Source organism: Pseudophryne corroboree, unplaced genomic scaffold, assembly GCF_028390025.1.
Source record: "Pseudophryne corroboree isolate aPseCor3 unplaced genomic scaffold, aPseCor3.hap2 scaffold_504, whole genome shotgun sequence".
Classification (NCBI taxonomy): Eukaryota; Metazoa; Chordata; class Amphibia; order Anura; family Myobatrachidae; genus Pseudophryne; species Pseudophryne corroboree.
Window position 1 is genome coordinate 193,213 of NW_026970109.1, and position 24,754 is coordinate 217,966.

The 24,754-nt window shown below is 48.5% G+C and overlaps 1 non-coding gene across 1 annotated transcript; it reads right to left on the reverse strand.

The window, feature by feature from the left end:
• Positions 1 to 11,022: 11,022 nt before the first annotated feature.
• Positions 11,023 to 11,142, reverse strand: LOC135030676 (U5 spliceosomal RNA). Its single transcript, XR_010226621.1, has one exon. It is a non-coding gene; the product is annotated as a U5 spliceosomal RNA (small nuclear RNA).
• Positions 11,143 to 24,754: the final 13,612 nt, after the last annotated feature.

Below are 24,754 nucleotides of genomic sequence, written 5' to 3' on the forward strand. Positions count from 1 at the left end.
GTTCAAACCAATGTGACTTTTGGAACCCAAAAACTACATTTAGATCCCAAGGTGCTACTGGAGGCACAAAAGGAGGCTGTATATACAGTACCCCTTTCACAAACGTCTGAACTTCAGGGACTGAAGCTAGTTCTTTTTGGAAGAAAATTGACAGGGCCGAAATTTGAACCTTAATGGACCCCCATTTCAGGCCCATAGACACTCCTGTTTGCAGGAAATGTAGGAATCGACCTAGTTGAAAATTCCTCCGTCGGGGCCTTACTGGCCTCGCACCACGCAACATATTTTCGCCGAATGCGGTGATAATGTTTTGCGGTTATATCTTTCCTGGCTTTGATCAGGATAGGAATGACTTCATTCGGAATGCCTTTCTCCTTCAGGATCCGGCGTTCAACCGCCATGCCTTCAAACGCAGCCGCGGTAAGTCTTGGAACAGACAGGGTCCTTGCTGGAGCAGGTCCCTTCTTAGAGGTAGAGGCCACGGATCCTCCGTGAGCATCTCTTGAAGTTCCGGTTACCAAGTCCTTCTTGGCCAATCCGGAGCCACGAATATAGTGCTTACTCCTCTCCATCTTATAATTCTCAGTACCTTGGGTATGAGAGGCAGAGGAGGGAACACATACACTGACTGGTACACCCACTGTGTTACCAGAGCGTCTACAGCTATTGCCTGAGGGTCCCTTGACCTGGCGCAATACTTGTCGAGTTTTATAAACATGTGGAAGACTTCTGGGTGAAGTCCCCACTCTCCCGGGTGGAGGTCGTGCCCGGAATGAATACTGCTGACAGTGCTATCACATGATTTTCCGCCCAGCGAAGAATCCTTGCAGCTTCTGCCATTGCCCTCCTGCTTCTTGTGTCACCCTGTCTGTTTACGTGGGTGACTGCCGTGATGTTGTCCGAATGGATCAACTCCGGGTGACCTTGAAGCAGAGGTCTTGCTGAGCTTAGAGCATTGTAAATGGCCCTTAGCTTCAGGATATTTATGTGAAGTGATGTCTCCAGGCTTGACCATAAGCTCTGGAAATTCCTTCCCTGTGTGACTGCTCCCCAGCCTCGCAGGCTGGCATCCGTGGTCACCAGGACCCAGTCCTGAATGTGCGGCCCTCTAGAAGATGAGTACTCTGCAACCACCACAGGAGAGACACCCTTGTGCTTGGTGACAGGGTTATCCGCTGATGCATCTGAAGATGCGACCCGGACCATTTGTCCAGCAGGTCCCACTGGAAAGTTCTTGCGTGGAATCTGCCGAATGGGATTGCTTCGTAGGAAGCCACCATTTTTTCCAGAACCATTTCATTGATGTACTGAGACTTGGCTCGGTTATAGGAGGTTCCCGACTAGCTCGGATAACTCCCTGACTTTCTCCTCCGGGAGAAACACCTTTTTTTTTTTTTCTGGACTGTGTCCAGGATCATCCCTAGGAACAGAAGACGAGTCGTCGGATTCAGCTGCGATTTTGGAATATTGAGATTCCAATCGTGCTGCCGCAAAACTACCTGAGATAGTGCTACACCGACCTCCAACTGTTCCCTGGATCTTACCCTTATCAGGGAATCGTCCAAGTAAGGGATAACTAAAATTCCCTTCCTTCGAAGGAGTATCATCATTTCGGCCATTACCTTGGTAAAGACCCGGGGTCCACGGGGTGCCGTGGACCATCCATACGGCAGCGTCTGAAACTGATAGTAACAGTTCTGTACCATAAACCTGAGGTACCCTTGGTGAGAAGGGTAAATTGGGACATGAAGGTAAGCATCCTTGATGTCCCGAGACATCATGTAGTCCCCTTCTTCCAGGTTCGCAATCACTGCTCTGAGTGACTCAATCTTGAATTTGAACCTCCGTATGTAAGTGTTCAAGATTTTAGATTTAGAATCGGTCTCACCGAGCCGTCCGGCTTCGGTACCACAACAGTGTGGAATAATACCCCGTTCCCTGTTGCAGGAGGGGTACCTTGATTATCACCTGCTGGGAATACAGCTTGTGAATGGCTTCCAAAACTGCCTCCCTGTCAGTAGGAGACATCGGTAAAGCCGACTTTAGGAAACGGCGAGGGGGAGACGTCTCGAATTCCAATTTGTACCCCTGAGATATCACCTGAAGGATCCAGGGGTCTACTTGCGAGTGAGCCCACTGCGCGCTGAAATTCATTGAGACGGGCCCCCACCGTGCCGATTCTGCTTGTAAAGCCCCAGCGTCATACTGAGGGCTTGGCAGAGGTGGGAGAGGGTTTCTGTTCCAGGGAACTGGCTGATTTCTGCAGCCTTTTTCCTCTCCCTCTGTCACGGGGCAGAAATGAGGAACCTTTTGCCCGCTTGCCCACGAAAAGACTGCGCCTGATAATACGGCGTCTTCTTGTGTTGAGAGGCGACCTGGGGTACAAACGTGGATTTCCCGGCTGTTGCCGTGGCCACCAGGTCTGAAAGACCGACCCCAAATAACTCTTCCCCTTAATAAGGCAATACTTCCAAATGCCGTTTGGAATCCGCATCACCTGACCACTGTCGTGTCCATAACCCTCTACTGGCAGAAATGGACAACGCACTTAGACTTGATGCCAGTCGGCAAATATTCCGCTGTGCATCACGCATATATAGAAATGCATCTTTTAAATGCTCTATAGGCAATAATATACTGTCCCTATCTAGGGTATCAATATTTTCAGTCAGGGAATCCGACCACGCCAACCCAGCACTGCACATCCAGGCTGAGGCGATTGCTGGACGCAGTATAACACCAGTATGTGTGTAAATACATTTTAGGATACCCTCCTGCTTTCTATCAGCAGGATCCTTAAGGGCGGCCATCTCAGGAGAGGGTAGAGCCCTTGTTCTTACAAGCGTGTGAGCGCTTTATCCACCCTAGGGGGTGTTTCCCAACGCACCCTAACCTCTGGCGGGAAAGGATATAATGCCAATAACATTTTAGAAATTATCAGTTGTTATCGGGGTAAACCCACGCATCATCACACACCTCATTTAATTTCTCAGATTCAGGAAAACTACAGGTAGTTTTTCCTCACCGAACACAATACCCCTTTTTGGTGGTACTCATTATCAGAAATGTGTAAAACATTTTTCATTGCCTCAATCATGTAACGTGTGGCCCTACTGGAAGTCACATTTGTCTCTTCACCGTCGACACTGGAGTCAGTATCCGTGTCGGCGTCTATATCTGCCATCTGAGGTAACGGGCGCTTTAGAGCCCCTGACGGCCTATGAGACGTCTGGACAGGCACAAGCTGAGTAGCCGGCTGTCTCATGTCAACCACTGTCTTTTATACAGAGCTGACACTGTTACGTAATTCCTTCCAACAGTTCATCCACTCAGGTGTCGACCCCCTAGGGGGTGACATCACTATTACAGGCAATCTGCTCCGTCTCCACATCATTTTTCTCCTCATATATGTCGACACAAACGTACCGACACACAGCACACACACAGGGAATGCTCTGATAGAGGACAGGACCCCACTAGCCCTTTGGGGAGACAGAGGGAGAGTTTGCCAGCACACACCAGAGCGCTATATATATACAGGGATAACCTTATATAAGTGTTTTTCCCCTTATAGCTGCTGTATTTTTAATACTGCGCGTAATTAGTGCCCCCCTCTCTTTTTTAACTCTTTCTGTAGTGTAGTGACTGCAGGGGAGAGCCAGGGAGCTTCCCTCCAACGGAGCTGTGAGGGAAAATGGCGCCAGTGTGCTGAGGAGATAAGGCCGCCGAGAAGGGGGCGGAGCCTATCTCCCATTTTTCTGTGTATTCTGGCAGGGGTTAAATTCATCCATATAGCCCAGGAGCTATATGTGATGCATTTTTTTGCCATCCAAGGTGTTTTTATTGCGTCTCAGGGCGCCCCCCCCCCCCAGCGCCCTGCACCCTCAGTGACCGGAGTGTGAAGTGTGCTGAGAGCAATGGCGCACAGCTGCAGTGCTGTGCGCTACCTTGTTGAAGACAGGACGTCTTCTGCCGCCGATTTTCCGGACCTCTTCTGTCTTCTGGCTCTGTAAGGGGGCCGGCGGCGCGGCTCTGGGACCTATCCATGGCTGGGCCTGTGATCGGTCCCTCTGGAGCTAATGTCCAGTAGCCTAAGAAGACCAATCCACTCTGCACGCAGGTGAGTTCGCTTCTTCTCCCCTTAGTCCCTCGATGCAGTGAGCCTGTTGCCAGCAGGTCTCACTGAACATAAAAAAACCTAAAACTAAACTTTTCACTAAGCAGCTCAGGAGAGCCACCTAGTGTGCACCCTTCTCGTTCGGGCACAAAAATCTGAGGCTTGGAGGAGGGTCATAGGGGGAGGAGCCAGTGCACACCAGGTAGTTCTAAAGCTTTACTTTTGTGCCCAGTCTCCTGCGGAGCCGCTATCCCCATGGTCCTTACGGAGTCCCCAGCATCCACTAGGACGTCAGAGAAACTACAGGTAGTTTTCTCACCAAACATAATACCCTTTTTAGTGGTACTTGTACTATCAGAAATGTGTATAACATTTTTCATTGCCTCAATCATGTAACGTGTGGCCCTACTGGAAGTCACATTCGTCTCTTCATCGTCGACACTGGAGTCAGTATCCGTGTCGGCGTCTATATCTGCCATCTGAGGTAGCGGGCGTTTTAGAGCCCCTGATGGTCTTTGAGACGCCTGGACAGGCACAAGCTGAGTAGAGCCGGCTGTCTCATGTCATCAACCGTCTTTTGTAAAGAGCTGACACTTTCACGTAAATCCTTCCATAAGCCCATCCACTCAGGTGTCGACTCCCTAGGGGGTGACATCTCCATTATAGGCAATTGCTCCGCCTCCACATCATTTTCCTCCTCATACATGTCGACACAGTCGTACCGACACAGCACACACACAGGGAATGCTCTGATAGAGGACAGGACCCCACTAGCCCTTTGGGGAGACAGAGGGAGAGTATGCCAGCACACACCAGAGCGCTATATATATGTTGGGATAACACTATACAGAGTGTTTTTCCCCCCTTATAGCTGCTGTTTATATTATACTGCGCCTAATTAGTGCCCCCCCCTCTTGTTTTACCCTTTTCTGTAGTGCAGGACTGCAGGGGAGAGTCAGGGAGACGTCCTTCCAGCGGAGCTGTGAGGGAAAATGGCGCCAGTGTGCTGAGGAGATAGGCTCCGCCCCCTTCTCGGCGGACTTTTCTCCCGCTTTTTTCAGGAATCTGGCAGGGGTTAATATACATCCATATAGCCCTGGAGGTTATATGTGATGTATTTTAGCCAGCCAAGGTGTTCATATTGCTGCTCAGGGCGCCCCCCCCCACCCCAGCACCCTGCACCCATCAGTGACCGGAGTGTGTGGTGTGCATGAAGAGCAATGGCGCACAGCTGCAGTGCTGTGCGCTACCTTGGTGAAGACTGATGTCTTCTGCCGCCGATTTTCCAGACTTCTTCTTGCTTCTGGCTCTGTAAGGGGGCCGGCGGCGCGGCTCTGGGACCGCACTCCGAGGCTGGGCCTGTGTTCGGTCCCTCTGGAGCTAATGGTGTCCAGTAGCCTAAGAAGCCCAAGCTGGCTGCAAGCAGGCAGGTTCGCTTCTTCTCCCCTTAGTCCCTCGATGCAGTGAGCCTGTTGCCAGCAGGTCTCACTGAAAATAAAAAAATAAGATTTTACTTACCGATAAATCTATTTCTCGTAGTCCGTAGTGGATGCTGGGCGCCCATCCCAAGTGCGGATTGTCTGCAATACTGGTACATAGTTATTGTTACCCAAAAAAAAAAAATCGGGTTATTGCTGTAGTGAGCCATCTTTTCTAGAGGCTCCTCTGTTATCATGCTGTTAACTGGGTTTAGATCACAAGTTATATGGTGTGATTGGTGTGGCTGGTATGAGTCTTACCCGGGATTCAAAATCCTTCCTTATTGTGTACGCTCGTCCGGGCACAGTATCCTAACTGAGGCTTGGAGGAGGGTCATAGGGGGAGGAGCCAGTGCACACCAGGTAGTTCTAAAGCTTTACTTTTGTGCCCAGTCTCCTGCGGAGCCGCTATCCCCATGGTCCTTACGGAGTCCTTAGCATCCACTACGGACTACGAGAAATGGAATTATCGGTAAGTAAATTCTTATTTTTTCCTGCATCTGAGGAATTAAATGAAGTGTGTGATGAAGCGTGGGTTTCCCCCGATAAAAAACTGATAATTCCTAAAAGGTTATTGGCATCATACCCCTTCCCGCCAGAGGATAGGGCACGTTGGGAAACACCCCCTAGGGTGGATAAAGCTGGGACTCCGTCAGGACCATGGGGATTAGCGGCTCCGCAGGAGACAGGGCACAAAAATAAAAGCTTTAGGACTAGGTGGTGTGCACTGGCTCCTCCCCCTATGACCCTCCTCCAAGCCTCAGTTAGGATACTGTGCCCGGACGAGCGTACACAATAAGGAAGGATTTTGAATCCCGGGTAAGACTCATACCAGCCACACCAATCACACCGTACAACCTGTGATCTGAACCCAGTTAACAGTATGACAAACGTAGGAGCCTCTGAACAGACGGCTCACAACAATAACAACCCGATTTTTTTGTAACAATAACTATGTACAATTATTGCAGACAATCCACACTTGGGATGGGCGCCCAGCATCCACTACGGACTACAAGAAATAGATTTATCGGTAAGTAAAATCTTATTTTCTCTGACGTCCTAGTGGATGCTGGGACTCCGTCAGGACCATGGGGATTATACCAAAGCTCCCAAACGGGCGGGAGAGTGCGGATGACTCTGCAGCACCGAATGAGAGAACTCCAGGTCCTCTTTAGCCAGGGTATCAAATTTGTAGAATTTTACAAACGTGTTCTCCCCCGACCACGTAGCTGCTCGGCAGAGTTGTAATGCCGAGACCCCTCGGGCAGCCGCCCAAGATGAGCCCACCTTCCTTGTGGAATGGGCCTTGATAGATTTAGGCTGTGGCAGGCCTGCCACAGAATGTGTGATGAAAAGTCCGGCACTTGGCCTCCCCAGTAAGCAGACGATTGCTCGTTGGATTTGTAGCACAATTCAACTTGCACATTTTAAGGCTACAAATCCAACGAGCAATCGTCTGCTTAGAAGCAGGAGCACCCAGCTTGTTGGGTGCATACAGTATAAACAGCGAGTCAGATTTTCTGACTCCAGCCGTCCTTGAAAATAGGATTTTGGTACTTACCAGGTAAATCCTTTTCTTTGAATCCATAGGGGGCACTGGAGTACTCTTGGGATATGGACGGCGTAGCAGAACAAAGGCACTGAATATTTAAATTTAGAACTCTCCACCCCTCCATATCCCAGAGTACCTCAGTGTACGAACCCAGTGTTTTTACTGAGCGAACTGCTATAGAGAGGTTGACAATGGAGAATTCCTATAACATACCGGACAACAACAAAGTTGACCCATAAAGTTAATGTCAACTAAACAGTTGACAGCATAACCGATAGACCTTGATAGTTTGAACCAAAAAGGTGAAAATGTGTTACCATAAGCTCCTTTGAGCGTAATACAAACAAGGTAAAACCTGTTACCCTAAGCTCCTCTGAGCTTAAACAACCCAGGTAAACTGCTCTGGGTGGGCGTCCAGTGCCCCCTATGGATTCAAAGAAAAGGATTTACCTGGTAAGTACAAAAATCCTATTTTCTTCTTCATCCACTAGGGGTCACTGGAGTACTCTTGGGACGTACCAAAGCTTCCCTCGTGGGCGGGAGAGCTGTTTGACACTTGTAACAGTAGGCAGCCAAAGCTAGATGCTGATGCCGCAACCATTCATAACGTGTAAACGTGCACAAACGTGGTGCACTGAAGGCTATATAGCCGCGTAGTAGACGCTCCACGACCCGCTGGGGCTGACATTCCCACAGAACCTGTGGGATGAGCTGTTACTGACGTAGGCGACTGTAACTTAGCCTTAAAGTAAGCCTGACTTGTAGTCATTGTTATCCAACTGGATAATGTCTGCTGAGAAAACTGGCTAACCCCAGTTGGCAGCATCATAGAGAACAAACAACGTATCCGTATTACGTACTGTAGACGGTCGGGACATATAGACGCGTAATGCGTGTACCACATTCAGAATTCTAGAATGTGCTGTCAACACAGGAACCACTATTGGTATACTGATTGCTTTGTCATGAGAAAACGTAAATACGGTGGCTTGGAATACAAGGCACCCAAATATGAAAACAAAACCCTTGCCGAAGCTAAGGCTAGAAGAAAAATGTTTTCCCAAGTGAGAAACTTAATCCCCATTTGTTGTAAGGGTTCAAAATATGAAAACTGTAAGAAATGTGAACCCAACCTCAAGTCGCCTGGCGCTGTAGGTGGGATAAATGGAGGCTGCACTTTGATGACACCTTATAAAGGTGTGTACCGACGCAATAGAGTCAAACGTCTTTGAAAATAAGTTGACCACACAGATACCTGCACCCGCAGTGCAGATAAACGCAGTTCTCCATCCCACCCTGTTTATAAAATAACAGAATACGGGTAACTTGAAAGATGATGTCGGAAACTTCCGAGCTTTACCACCTATATATGCACACCAAATTTGTAATAATGAATTTGTAATAATGAGCTGCCTTAAGCAGCTTACTAGCTCGTAACATGATAAGTATAACCGATACTGTAATGACCTATTTCTTTTCTTAAGAGGGCGGTCTGAACCCCCCACCCCGTCAACCGCAGCCGCGGTATATAGGTAATAGGTACTTAGGTAACTAGGGGTAAAAGAACGTTCCCTGTTGTAACAGGTTGGACGTATTATGAGCGGACCAAGATCGTGTGCCAGTATTCCTTGGAGATTCGAGAAGCAAGCTCTCCGAAACCCATGAGATATCACTAGTATGACTGTGACGAACTGTCTTATGATCCGTTTTCGCAACGGAGAGAGCAGCGGAAAATGGTGGAGCCAGATACACGATGCTGTATGACCACACGAATGTGAGAGACTCCACCGCCACTGCCCTTGTGATCTGTCGTTCTGTACACATACTGAGCGTTTGTAATTGTGGCGAGATGCCATCATGTATACCTGAGGGTAACTCCTTTTGTGTACTCACCTATGAAACACCTCTGGATTTACTGTCCAGTTTTCAGGATATAAATCCTGACGGGCGAGATCATCTGTCTAACAGATGTCCACTCGCGGAATGAACCCCGTTGACATCCTCCCATAATGGTGTTGTGGGCAATAGAGGATTCGAGTTATCTGCTGCATTGCCATGCGGCTACTTGGTTCTTGTGTATGCAACTCCCGTTGCGTTGTCTGACCGCACTTGGTCAGACTGAAAGCGAAGCATGTAGTGCATTGAAAATTGCACGGAGTTCCAGGACATTTATCGACAGCAATCTGTCGTGATCCGTTTTAGAACTCTGTCGCTGATCTTTTTTAACTACAACTCCTGAACCTCTGAGACTCTTGTCCAGAGTATATACACCCTCGCCCCTCTGTGGGAAACGCGAGTGAAGGCCGGCGAACTAAAGCGCTTTGAAAACACATCATTATTGTTAACAGGCGAATACACCAATGTACCGCTAGTGTGCGTGGCTTTTACACCAATTACTAGATGTACATTTGTTCTTGCTGGTGTAGTAGGTAAATGTCTTTGATTTACCGTATTTATAATCTTACCTAGGAATTGACGTCGTTTAGACGGAATTAGATGCGATTGTTTTTTAAAACTTGACCTGCCACCGCAGTATACATTAGTAGCGCAAGTTAGAGGAACTCTGTTCAGACAGAGTTCTTATGAGCAGATCGTCTAAGTATGGACGATTGTCACTGGCAGGACTCTGAGATGAGCTATCATCACCAACATCACTTTGGTAAATACCCGAGGCGTTGACACGATGCCAAATGGTAGTGAAATGGTTAATGGTTGTGGCGTTTTGCAAACGCTAGAACCTGTGATGACCAAACCGGAATGGGTAAATACGCATTGTGAAGATCAAGTGCAATTATGCAATTTTGTGGCTCCAATATGCAAATAGTAACCGCAGAAAATCCATTTTCAAACTGCATTAAGTGACTTGCTGATTGAGACTGCGACGGAGCTGTCTGGTTTTGTTACCCCAAACAGAGGGGAATAAATAACCCTGACTCTGTTGGTGTACTACTGCCTGGATATAAAAACAGCTGAAAACCAGCAGAGACTAAATGGCAACCTGCCAAACCGTTCGACAGAGGCAGTCTTGTCCTTTAATCTGTAAATATCTGAGACATCCATGAGTTGATGTCTGGAAACCCCGCAAATGTAACGTGTAAAGACGCGCTTCCAGAATTGGAACATGGAGATGCCTAAGAGGTCATCAAGCCACTGGCTTGCTGACTGTAGCGTCGTGTCGTTACAAGGTGTGACTGTTTTGTCTTTGAAAAAACTTAAGTCTAAAGAGATTAAACGCCGGCACCAGTATTTCCGTTTTGATACTGGCTGCGGTAATGGCTGAATATCAAATTTAGGACCAATAAGTTCTGGCCTTGTCGCACTTAAACTAGCGACGATGAAAGTAACCGGCGTTAGCAGAAGCTTTACAGATATACTCTGCAGCTTCTTTTTCATTGTTTCCATACATAGAGTCTAGTGACCCAAATGTATTCTGGGTTTTTATAATGTTTTACACAGACGCATTTACCAATGGCGGATCGCGTCATTTTGGAAACGATAAAATAGTGGTTAGAGTCTACTCAGTCTCTGTAAAAATGGAGACATTGACTCACTGGGATTTAGCAATGTATGGTTGTCAAAAACCCCGCCCTATCTGAGTGCTGGTCTAATGTACCCTTCTCACTGGTAGTTATCGGTGTGAGATTTGACATAGAATTGTGCATTAAATTATAAGACCAGTCAACAACTGTCTTTTGTTAGAGCTGGCTGAGTAACTTCCGAGACTCCGATGTTACCGCTCTTGTAATTTGAATTGCCAATGCTTAACATAGGATTTTTAAAAATTATTTGTAGTCTGCGCTAGAGCCTTACTCGCTATGCAGACAGACCCCACAATAGGCAACGGACAGACACTTGCACGACTTATTGTTATGTGTCATATATATATTGTATTGCTGAACAGCATATTTATATGAAACTCATGGTTGTTTCTCTCTACGGAAATCTATAGTAAAAGCGAAAGATTTATTTGATGTGAAGAGAAACCAGAGTATTCTTTATGTGAAAAACAGTTCACATGGGCATGTGAAACCCGAACCAAATTCCCACTTACACCCCTGCGCCTCTGGTGGCTTAGAGATGTAGGGCAGGAATGTTCCAGAATTACACCCTGGAAAACAACAGGAAGCATGGTTAAAATGGCCCCTTTGCCATGCTGACCGTGATAATCACAGAACAAGTGACAAATGTTTCCGTGTTAATCTAGCCTATTATACAGTATAATCACAGGCTGGGTACAACACATGCTCTATTAATAAATATATATATATATATATATATAGGCTCAATAGCCTATGATAATTACAGACATTAATATATTTATACAGCATTTACATAAGCTGAATAGCCTATTATACAGTGATAATCACAGACTTAATATAGGCTCAATAGCCTATTATACAGTGATAACCACCAACATTAATATATAGGCTGAATAATAAGAATTTACTTACCGATAATTCTATTTCTCATAGTCCGTAGTGGATGCTGGGGACTCCGTCAGGACCATGGGGAATAGCGGCTCCGCAGGAGACAGGGCACATCTAAAGAAAGCTTTTAGGATCACATGGTGTGTACTGGCCCCTCCCCCTATGACCCTCCTCCAAGCCTCAGTTAGGTACCGTGCCCGGACGAGCGTACACAATAAGGAAGGATCTTGAATCCCGGGTAAGACTCATACCAGCCACACCAATCACACCGTACAACTTGTGATCTGAACCCAGTTAACAGTATGATAACAAACGAAGTAGCCTCTGAAAAGATGGCTCACAACAATAATAATAACCCGATTTTTGTAACAATAACTATGTACAAGTATTGCAGACAATCCGCACTTGGGATGGGCGCCCAGCATCCACTACGGACTATGAGAAATAGAATTATCGGTAAGTAAATTCTTATTTTCTCTAACGTCCTAGTGGATGCTGGGGACTCCGTCAGGACCATGGGGATTATACCAAAGCTCCCAAACGGGCGGGAGAGTGCGGATGACTCTGCAGCACCGAATGAGAGAACACCAGGTCCTCCTTAGCCAGAGTATCAAATTTGTAAAATTTTACAAACGTGTTCTCCCCTGACCACGTAGCTGCTCGGCAAAGTTGTAATGCCGAGACCCCTCGGGCAGCCGCCCAAGATGAGCCCACCTTCCTTGTGGAGTGGGCCTTTACAGATTTAGGCTGTGGCAGGCCTGCCACAGAATGTGCAAGTTGGATTGTGCTACAGATCCAACGCGCAATCGTCTGCTTAGACGCAGGAGCACCCATCTTGTTGGGTGCATACAATATAAACAACGAGTCAGATTTTCTGACTCCAGCTGTCCTTGAAATATATATTTTTAATGCTCTGACAACGTCCAGTAACTTGGAGTCCTCCAAGTCGCTAGTAGCCGCAGGCACCACAATAGGCTGGTTCAAGTGAAAAGCCGAAACCACCTTAGGGAGAAAATGAGGACGCGTCCGCAGTTCTGCCCTGTCCGAATGGAAAATCAGATATGGGCTTTTGTACGATAAAGCCGCCAACTCTGAAACTCTCCTGGCTGAAGCCAGGGCCAGTAGCATGGTTACTTTCCATGTAAGATACTTCAAATCTACAGATTTGAGAGGCTCAAACCAATGAGATTTGAGAAAATCCAAAACTACGTTTAGATCCCACGGTGCCACTGGGGGCACAATCGGGGGCTGTATATGTAGTACACCCTTGACAAAAGTTTGTACTTCAGGCACTGAAGCCAATTCCTTCTGGAAGAAGATTGATAAGGCCGAAATTTGAACTTTAATAGACCCCAATTTGAGGCCCATAGACAATCCTGCCTGCAGGAAATGTAAGAATCGACCCAATTGAAATTCTTCCGTTGGGGCCTTCTTGGCTTCACACCACGCAACATATTTTCTCCAAATGCGGTGATAATGTTGTGCGGTCACTTCCTTCCTAGCCGTAATCAAGGTAGGAATAACTTCCTCTGGAATGCCCTTTTCTTTTAGAATCCGGCGTTCAACCGCCATGCCGTCAAACGCAGTCGCGGTAAGTCTTGGAACATACAAGGTCCCTACTGAAGCAGATCCCTTCTTAGAGGTAGAGGCCACGGATCCTCCGTGAGCATCTCTTGAAGTTCCGGATACCAAGTTCTTCTTGGCCAATCCGGAGCCACTAGTATTGTTCTTACTCCCCTATTCCGAATAATTCTCAGTACCTTTGGTATGAGAGGCAGAGGAGGAAACACATACACTGACTGGTACACCCATGGTGTTACCAGAGCGTCCACAGCTATTGCCTGAGGGTCTCTTGACCTGGCGCAATATCTGTCCAGTTTTTTGTTGAGGCGAGACGCCATCATATCCACCTTTGGTTTTTCCCAACGGTTCACAATCATGTGGAAAACTTCCGGATGAAGTCCCCACTCTCCCGGGTGAAGGTCGTGTCTGCTGAGGAAGTCTGCTTCCCAGTTGTCCACTCCCGGGATGAACACTGCTGACAGTGCTATGACATGATTTTCCGCCCAGCGAAGAATCCTTGCAGCTTCTGTCATTGCTCTTCTGCTTCTCGTGCCGCCTTGTCTGTTTACGTGGGCGACTGCCGTGATGTTGTCCGACTGGATCAACACCGGCTGACCTTGAAGCAGCGGTTTTGCCAAGCTTAGAGCATTGTATATCGCTCTTAGCTCCAGTATATTTATGTGAAGAGACGTCTCCAGGTCTGACCATACACCCTGGAAGTTTCTTCCCTGTGTGACTGCTCCCCAGCCCCGTAGGCTGGCATCCGTAGTCACCAGGACCCAGTCCTGTATGCCGAACCTGCGGCCCTCTAACAGATGGGCACTCTGCAACCACCACAGGAGAGACAACCTTGTTCTTGGTGACAGTGTTATCCGCTGATGCATGTGCAGATGCGATCCGGACCATTTGTCCAGCAGATCCCACTGAAATGTTCGTGCATGGAATCTGCCGAATGGAATTGCTTCGTAAGAAGCCACCATCTTTCCCAGGACTCTTGTGCATTGATGTACTGACACAGTTCCTGGTTTTAGGAGGTTCCTGACCAGTTCGGATAACTCCCTTGCTTTCTCCTCCGGGAGAAACACCTTTTTCTGAACCGTGTCCAGAATCATTCCCAGGAACAGCAGACGTGTTGTCGGGGTCAATTGAGATTTTGGAAGATTCAGAATCCACCCGTGTTGCTGAAGCACTACTTGGGTTAGTGCTACACCGACTTCCAGCTGTTCTCTGGACTTTGCCCTTATCAGGAGATCGTCCAAGTAAGGGATAATTAATACGCCTTTTCTTCGTAGAAGAACCATCATTTCGGTCATTACCTTGGTAAAGACCCGAGGGGCCGTGGACAAACCAAACGGCAGCGTTTGAAACTGATAATGACAGTCTTGTATCATGAACCTGAGATACCCTTGGTGTGAGGGGTAAATTGGGACATGAAGATAAGCATCTTTTATGTCCAGGGACACCATGAAGTCCCCTTCTTCCAGATTCGCTATCACTGCTCTGAGTGACTCCATCTTGAACTTGAATTTCTGTATGTACAGGTTCAAGGATTTCAGATTTAGAATAGGTCTTACCGAACCGTCCGGCTTCGGTACCACAAATAGTGTGGAATAATACCCCTTTCCCTGTTGTAGGAGGGGTACCTTGACTATCACCTGCTGAGAATACAGCTTGTGAATGGCTTCCAATACCGTCGTCCTTTCTGAGGGAGACGTTGGTAAAGCAGACTTTAGGAACCGGCGAGGGGGAGACCTTTCGAACTCCAACATGTAACCCTGAGATACTATCTGCAGGATCCACGGGTCCACCTGTGAGCGAGCCCACTGATTGCTGAAAATCTTTAGTCGACCCCCCACCGCTCCTGAGTCCGCTTGTAAAGCCCCAGCGTCATGCTGATGGCTTTGTAGAACCCGGGGCGGGCTTCTGGTCCTGGGCAGGGGCTGCTTGCTGCCCTCTCTTACCCTTTCCTCTGCCTCGCGGCAGATAAGACTGTCCTTTTGCTCGCTTGTTTTTATAGGAGCGAAAGGACTGCGGCTGAAAAGACGGTGTCTTTTTCTGTTGGGAGGGGGTCTGAGGTAAAAAAGTGGATTTGCCGGCAGTTGCCGTGGCCACCAGATCCGATAGACCGACCCCAAATAATTCCTCTCCTTTATATGGCAATACTTCCGTATGCCTTTTGGAATCCGCATCACCTGACCACTGTCGCGTCCATAAACTTCTTCTGGCAGATATGGACATCGCACTTACTCTTGATGCTAGAGTACAAATATCCCTCTGAGCATCTCGCATATAAAGAAACGCATCCTTTAATTGCTCTAGAGTCAATAAAATACTGTCCCTATCCAGGGTATCAATATTTTCAGTCAGGGAATCCAACCACACTACCCCAGCACTGCACATCCAGGCTGAGGCTATTGCCGGTCGCAGTATAACACCAGTATTAGGGTTAGGGTTATACTTTTCAGGGTAGTTTCCAGCCTCCTATCCGCTGGATCCTTGAGGGCGGCCGTATCAGGAGACGGCAACGCCACTTGCTTTGATAAACGTGTGAGCGCCTTATCCACCCTAGGGGGTGTTTCCCAGCGCGTCCTAACCTCTGGTGGGAAAGGGTATAATGCCAATAACTTCTTAGAAATTAGCAGTTTTCTATCTGGGTTAACCCACGCTTCATCACACACGTCATTCAATTCCTCTGATTCTGGAAAAGCTACAGGTAGTTTTTTCACCCCCCACATAATACCCCTTTTTGAGGTACCAGCAGTATCAGAGATCTGCAAAGCCTCCTTCATTGCCGTGATCATATAACGTGTGGCCCTGTTGGAAAATACGTTTGTTTCTTCACCGTCGACACTAGATTCATCTGTGTCGGTACCCGTGTCGACTGACTGAGGTAAGGGACGTTTTACAGCCCCTGACGGTGTCTAAGACGCCTGAGCCGGTACTGACTGGTTTTCCGGCCGTCTCATTTCGTCTACTGACTTTTGTAATGTACTAACATTATCACGTAATTCCATAACTAAAGCCATCCATTCCGGTGTCGACTCCCTAGGGGGTGACATCACCATTACCGGCAATTGCTCTGCCTCCACACCAACATCGTCCTCATACATGTCGACACACACGTACCGACACACAGCAGCCACACAGGGAATGCTCTAATCGAAGACAGGACCCCCTTAGCCCTTTGGGGAGACAGAGGGAGAGTTTGCCAGCACACACCAAAAGCGCTATAAATGTATATAAACAACCCTAAAAGGTGTTGTTTTTGTTATAAGCGCTTTTAATATATAAATATCGCCAATTTATGCCCCCCTTCTCTTTGTTACCCTGTTTCTGTAGTGCAGTGCAGGGGAGAGTCCTGGGAGCCTTCCTCACAGCGGAGCTGAGCAGGAAAATGGCGCTGAGTGCTGAGGAGAATAAGCTCCGCCCCCTTTTCGGCTGGCTTTTCTCCCGGGTTTTGAGAAATCTGGCCTGGGTTAAATACATACCTATAGCCTTAATGGCTATATGTGATGTATTCTTTGCCACTAAAGGTATTTAATATTGCTGCCCAGGGCGCCCCCAGCAGCGCCCTGCACCCTCCGTGACTGGTCAGTGAGAAGTGTGTAGCAACAATGGCGCACAGCTGCCGTGCTGTGCGCTACCTTCATGAAGACTGAAGAGTCTTCTGCCGCCTGTTTCCGGACCTCCGATCTTCAGCATCTGTAAGGGGGGGTCGGCGGCGCGGCTCCGGGACGAACCCCAGGATGACCTGTGTTCCGACTCCCTCTGAAGCTATGTCCAGTAGCCTAAGACTCCAATCCATCCTGCACGCAGGTGAGTTGAAAATCTCTCCCCTAAGTCCCTCGATGCAGTGAGCCTGTTGCCAGCAGGACTCACTGAGATTTAAAACCTAAAAAAAACTTTTTCTAAGCAGCTCTTTAGGAGAGCCACCTAGATTGCACCCTGCTCGGACGGGCACAAAAACCTAACTGAGGCTTGGAGGAGGGTCATAGGGGGAGGGGCCAGTACACACCATGTGATCCTAAAAGCTTTCTTTAGATGTGCCCTGTCTCCTGCGGAGCCGCTATTCCCCATGGTCCTGACGGAGTCCCCAGCATCCACTAGGACGTTAGAGAAAACCTATTATACAGTGATAATAACAGCCATTAATATAGGCTCAATAGCCTATTATACTGTGAAACTCACAGACAGTAATATATGCTCAATAGCCTATTACTCCCAGGACAGGTAACAATACATTATAAATACCTGTCACCTATATATAGCTGCCTATACACTGTGCTGCTGTATATTTAATCCGCCAGAATTCCACCGTGCCTTGCAACGCTGTGTCCTGCGGGAAGCCTGCAGCCTCATAGCGCTGGCACATGTGGGTGGATGGCTGCTGGGCGGCCGGACGGAGCGGCGGTCCCCGTCTCTGTACTGAGACTGAGGGAGCGTCTGCGGCCGTATGGCGCTGGCGGCCGGACGGAGCTGGGCGGCCGGACGGAGCGCTGGGACGGGCGGCCTGCAGACATAGCGGCTGGGGCTTGCGGGCGGAAGCAGGTATTAACCCAAACATAGCGGGGCGGCAGCCTGCGCTGACCGCCCCGTTCCCCAGCCTACCTTGTCTCCTGATCATGGCTGCGACGGGCTTCTTATGTGTAAGCTCGTCCAGCTGTTGTAAATTATGGCTGTGACGGGCTTCTTCTGTAAGCTCCATCCAGCTCTGTAGTCCTGGCTGCGACGGGCTTCTTATGTGTAAGCTCGTCCAGCTGTCTTGTAAATCATGGCTGTGACGGGCTTCTTCTGTAAGCTCCGTCCAGCTCTGTAGTCCTGGCTGCGACGGAGCTTCTTTGTGTAAGCTCCGTCCAGTCCTCTATAGTCATCTGGAGTAGATCATGGCTGCGACGGGGCTTCTTCCTGTAAGCTCCGTCCAGCTCAGGCAGCAGTTCATGGCTGTGACGGGGCTTCTATCTGCAAGCTCCGTTTACAGCAGGTAGTGAACTGCGTGTGGCTGTGAGGGTGCTCTTTGTGAGGACCGACACGCCATGCGCTGCCCCTGCAGCGGCACTATCCCGGACCCATGTTTTTCTTGAAACTGGGAAGGGATGTGCTATTAAAAAAAAAATTAAAAATTAAAAATTAATAAAAATCTTCCAACAAGTGTGGGAATCCCACAAGCCGATGTTAGTGCTTTGAGCACAGAAAAAACACTGGGTTCGTACACTGAGGTACTCTGGGATATGGAGGGGTGGAGAGTTCTAAATTTAAATATTCAGTGCCTTTGTTCTGCTACGCCGTCCATATCCCAAGAGTACTCCAGTGACCCCTAGTGGATGAAGAAGAAAGGAGTACTACACATACAGCCCCCGGTTGTGCCCCCAGTGGCTCCGTGGGATCTTAATGTAGTTTTGGATTTTCTCAAATCCCATTGGTTTGAGCCACTCAAATCGGTGGATTTGAAATATCTTACATGGAAAGTAACCATGCTACTGGCCCTGGCTTCAGCCAGGAGAGTGTCAGAATTGGCGGCTTTATCGTATAAAAGCCCATATCTGATTTTCCATTCGGACAGGGCAGAACTGCGGACGCGTCCTCAGTTTCTGCCTAAGGTGGTTTCAGCGTTTCACCTGAACCAGCCTATTGTGGTGCCTGCGGCTACTAGCGATTTGGAGGATTCCAAGTTGCTGGACGTTGTCAGGGCATTGAAAATATATATTTTACAAAAGTCTGGACTTCAGGAACTGAAGCCAATTCTTTCTGGAAGAAAATCGACAGGGCCGAAATTTGAACCTTAATGGACCCTAATTTGAGGCCCATAGACAATCCTGTTTGCAGGAAATGTAGGAATCGACCCAGTTGAAATTCCTCCGTCGGGGCCTTCCTGGCCTCACACCACGCAACATATTTTCTCCAAATGCGGTGATAATGTTGTGCAGTCACCTCCTTCCTGGCTTTTACCAGGGTAGGGATGACCTCTTCCGGAATGCCTTTTTCCCTTAGAATTCGGCGTTCAACCGCCATGCCGTCAAACGCAGCCGCGGTAAGTCTTGGAATAGACACGGTCCCTGCTGAAGCAGGTCCCGTCTTAGAGGTAGAGGCCACGGATCTTCCGTGAGCATCTCCTGAAGTTCCGGGTACCAAGTTCTTCTTGGCCAATCCGGAGCCACGAGTATCGTTCTTACTCCCCTTTGCCGTATAATTCTCAGTACTTTTGGTATGAGAGGCAGAGGAGGAAACACATACACTGACTGGAACACCCACGGTGTTACCAGAGCGTCCACAGCTATTGCCTGAGGGTCTCTTGACCTGGCGCAATACCTGTCCAGTTTTTTGTTGAGGCGGGACGCCATCATATCCACCTTTGGTTTTTCCCAACGGTTCACAATCATGTGGAAGACTTCTGGATGAAGTCCCCACTCTCCCGGGTGTAGATCGTGTCTGCTGAGGAAGTCCGCTTCCCAGTTGTCCACTCCCGGAATGAACACTGCTGACAGTGCTATCACATGATCTTCCGCCCAGCGAAGAATCCTTGCAGCTTCTGCCATTGCCCTCCTGCTTCTTGTGCCGCCCTGTCTGTTTACGTGGGCGACTGCCGTGATGTTGTCCGACTGGATCAACACCGGCTGACCCTGAAGCAGGGGTTTTGCCAGGCTTAGAGCATTGTAAATCGCTCTTAGCTCCAGTATATTTATGTGAAGAGACATCTCCAGGCTTGACCACACTCCCTGGAAGTTTCTTCCCTGTGTGACCGCTCCCCAGCCTCTCAGACTGGCATCCGTGGTCACCAGGACCCAGTCCTGTATGCCGAATCTGCGGCCCTCTAACAGATGAGCAGTCTGCAACCACCACAGAAGAGACACCCTTGTCCGTGGAGACAAAGTTATCCGCTGATGCATCTGCAGATGCGATCCGGACCATTTGTCCAGCAGATCCCACTGAAAAGTTCGTGCGTGGAATCTGCCGAATGGAATCGCTTCGTAAGAAGCCACCATTTTTCCCAGGACTCTTGTGCATTGATGCACAGACACTTTTCCTGGTTTTAGGAGGTTCCTGACAAGTTCGGATAACTCCCTGGCTTTCTCCTCCGGAAGAAACACCTTTTTCTGAACCGTGTCCAGAATCATTCCCAGGAACAGCAGACGTGTCGTCGGGGTCAATTGAGATTTTGGAAAATTCAGAATCCACCCGTGCTGTTGCAGCACTACTTGGGTTAGTGCTACTACGTCCTCCAGCTGTTCTCTAGACCTTGCCCTTATCAGGAGATCGTCCAAGTAAGGGATAATTAATACGCCTTTTCTTCGCAGAAGAAACATCATTTCGGCCATTACCTTGGTAAAGACCCGAGGTGCCGTGGACAATCCAAACGGCAGCGTCTGAAACTGATAATGACAGTTTTGCACCACGAACCTGAGGTACCCTTGATGTGAAGGGCAAATTGGGACATGCAGGCAAGCATCCTTGATGTCCAGGGACACCATAAAGTCCCCTTCTTCCAGATTCGCTATCACTGCTCTGAGTGACTCCATCTTGAACTTGAATTTTTGTATGTACAGGTTCAAAGATTTCAGATTTAGAATAGGTCTTACCGAGCCGTCCGGCTTCGGTACCACAAATAGTGTGGAATAATACCCCTTTCCCTGTTGTAGGAGGGGTACCTTGACTATCACCTGCTGAGAATACAGCTTGTGAATGGCTTCCAATACCATCGCCCTGTCTGAGGGAGACGTTGGCAGAGCAGACTGTAGGAACCGGCGAGGGGGAGACTTCTCGAATTCCAACCTGTAACCCTGAGATACTACCTGCAGGATCCAGGGGTCCACCTGTGAGTGAGCCCACTGTGCGCTGAAATTCTTGAGTCGACCCCCCACCGCCCCTGAGTCCGCTTGTAAAGCCCCAACGTCATGCTGAGGGCTTTGCAGAAGCCGGGGAGGGCTTCTGCTCCTGGGAGGGAGCTGCTTGGTGCACTCTCTTACCCTTTCCTTTGCCTCGGGGCAGATATGACTGTCCTTTTGCCCGCTTGTTCTTATAGGAACGAAAGGACTGCGGCTGAAAAGACGGTGTCTTTTTTTTGTTGGGAGGGGACCTGAGGTAAAAGGTGGATTTCCCGGCTGTTGCCGTGGCCACCAAATCCGATAGACCGACCCCAAATAATTCCTCCCCTTTATACGGCAATACTTCCATATGCCGTTTGGAATCCGCATCACCTGACCACTGTCGCGTCTATAAACTTCTTCTGGCAGATATGGACATCGCACTTACTCTCGATGCCAGAGTGCAAATATCCCTCTGAGCATCTCGCATATAAAGAAAAGCATCCTTTAATTGCTCTATAGTCAATAAAATACTGTCCCTATCCAGGGTATCAATATTTTCAGTCAGGGAATCCGACCAAACCACCCCAGCATTGCACATCCATGCTGAGGCGATGGCTGGTCGCAGTATAACACCAGTATGAGTGTATATACTTTTCAGGGTAGTTTCCAGCCTCCTATCAGCTGGATCCTTGAGGGCGGCCGTTTCAGGAGACGGTAACGCCACTTGTTTTGATAAGCGTGTGAGTGCCTTATCCACCCTAGGGGGTGTTTCCCAGCGCGCCCTAACCTCTGGCGGGAAAGGATATAATGCCAATAACTTCTTTGAAATTAGCAGTTTTCTATCGGGGTTAACCCACGCTTCATCACACACTTCATTCAATTCCTCTGATTCAGGAAAAACTACAGGTAGTTTTTTCAGACCCCACATAATACCCCTTTTTGTGGTACTTGCAGTATCAGAGATATGCAAAGCCTCCTTCATTGCCGTGATCATATAACGTGTGGCCCTACTGGAAAATACGTTTGTTTCTTCACCGTCGACACTAGATTCGGTGTCCGTGTCTGGGTCTGTGTCGACCGACTGAGGTAAAGGGCGTTTTACAGCCCCTGACGGTGTCTGAGACGCCTGGACAGGTACTAACTGGTTTGCCGGCCGTCTCATGTCGTCAACTGATTTTTGTAACGTGCTGACATTATCACGTAATTCCATAAACAAAGCCATCCATTCCGGTGTCGACTCCCTAGGGGGTGACATCACCATTACCGGCAATTGCTCCGCCTCCACACCAACATCGTCCTCATACATGTCGACACACACGTACTGACAATGCTAAATTCCTTGTCGTATAAACAACCCTTATGAAGCTAAGAACACTGTACGCTGTTTATTTAAGAAATACCGTAATGATACGCTATTTGCGTAACGATCGCTCAGCCGTAGGCGAGACGCTCAAGCGTCACGTTCGCTCACGGCCCAGTGATCACAGGACACGTTATTGGTTATGTCTAGGGGAAAGATTCGCTGTAACGCAGCATACGCTAGAGACCACGAGGAGGTCACCAGCGGTGCAGACGCTCACAACACTATACCTTTATGTTAAACCTTATACCGATGAAATACACTGAATACCTTAATGTGAGTACAGGGTGTAAGTGCAACCTTGTGGAACCTGACTATCTACAAAGCTGCATGAGCGTCACCGACGCTCAAATGAACACTTATCACTATAGGAAATACACAGATACTGGTTTAGGTTTCCAAGGCCTATTAACTGTATTATGTCTAATATACTTGTAAAAGGGGATAACAGTACATATGATACACTACAATATAACAGAGACTTCCTAACCACAGAACTAAACAATAAATACAAAAAGACAATACTACACTGACCTAAATGCAATACGATACAATACTATAATACTATAAGGTATTTAAGAGAAAAAGAGGAGAGAGGGAGATAGAGAGAGAGAGAGAGATTGGCTCGCAGAAAGACAATGATTATGGAGAGAACTTACGCACAAAGGGTATGATCGCCAGCGCCTCGATATCCAGCTCCCGATTATCAGCAGATAACCGTTGATGAGAGAGTGAGTGCTGGATGCGGTCGGCCTGCCTATTTATGCTCCACACACAATGCAATCTCCTGGTCCTACAATCCCATTGTCCATTGGCCGAAGGAATTCGGCCCTGCATCATAACAAAAGGTCATAGGGTGATTCATACAGGTGGGCTGTGACGATTTCCAACAGCTCAGGTGGGTGGGAAACTGGGTTTCCCGCCGCATACCTGAGTATGTGCAAATCATAGAAATGGACATAAACTTCTTATGTCCATAACTATTCGCACGAGCGATTAATACGCTCCAAACCAACACCGGAATATTGCTAATCAAATACTCTTCCGATGGGTACCAAACACTGCTGTACGATTCCTGTTAAACCCTTCGTACGATGCAAAGAGGGATTCCTCAGCTCTGGGACATTATACTTTAACCAAACTTACAGAAACTATCAAAGGGATCATGATCTATAAACTACATTAATTGTGAACATTTGTAACTAATGAGTCGCACGCTACGATCACATAAACTCTACCGTAAATGCGCATACTGCGCGTGCGAGTGCACGCTATTGCGGGTATGCGCTTCCACGGGAGAGCGTACGCATGCGCAGCACGGACCAGTGTGCGGTGCAAATATGGCAACGTGCATTGAGACATTTTTCTGACTTTGACAGTACCGACACACAGCAGACACACAAGGAATGCTCTTATCGAAGACAGGACCCCACTAGCCCTTTGGGGAGACAGAGGGAGAGTTTGCCAGCACACACCCAAGCGCTATAAATATATAGGAACAACCCTACAGAAGTGTTGTTTCCTTTATAGCAGCTTAATATATCAATATCGCCAAAAAAGTGCCCCCCCCTCTCTGTTTTTTTACCCTGTTTCTGTAGTGCAGTGCAGGGGAGAGTCCTGGGAGCCTTCCTCGCAGCGGAGCTGTGCAGGAAAATGGCGCTGTGTGCTGAGGAGATAGGCCCCGCCCCCTATTTCGGCGGGCTCTTCTCCCGCTGTTTGTGAGACCTGGCAGGGGTTAAATACATCCATATAGCCCCAGGGGCTATATGTGATGTATTTTTAGCCAGAACAAGGTATTATCATTGCTGCCCAGGGCGCCCCCCCCCAGCGCCCTGCACCCTCAGTGACCGCTGGTGTGAAGTGTGCTGACAACAATGGCGCACAGCTGCAGTGCTGTGCGCTACCTCATGAAGACTGAAAAGTCTTCTGCCGCCGGTTTCTGGACCTCTTCACTTTTCGGCATCTGCAAGGGGGTCGGCGGCGCGGCTCCGGGACCGGACTCCATGGCTGGGCCTGTGTTCGATCCCTCTGGAGCTAATGGTGTCCAGTAGCCTAAGAAGCCAATCCATCCTGCACGCAGGTGAGTTCACTTCTTCTCCCCTAAGTCCCTCGTTGCAGTGAGCCTGTTGCCAGCAGGACTCACTGAAAATAAAAAACCTAATAACTTTTTCTAAGCAGCTCTTTAGGAGAGCCACCTAGATTGCACCCTGCTCGGACGGGCACAAAAACCTAACTGGGGCTTGGAGGAGGGTCATAGGGGGAGGAGCCAGTGCACACCACCTAGTCCTAAAGCTTTTATTTTTGTGCCCTGTCTCCTGCGGAGCCGCTAATCCCCATGGTCCTGACGGAGTCCCAGCATCCACTAGGACGTCAGAGAAACCTAAAACTAACTTTTCCTAAGAAGCTCAGGAGAGCCCCCTAGATTGCACCCAGCTCGGTCGGGCACAAAAAT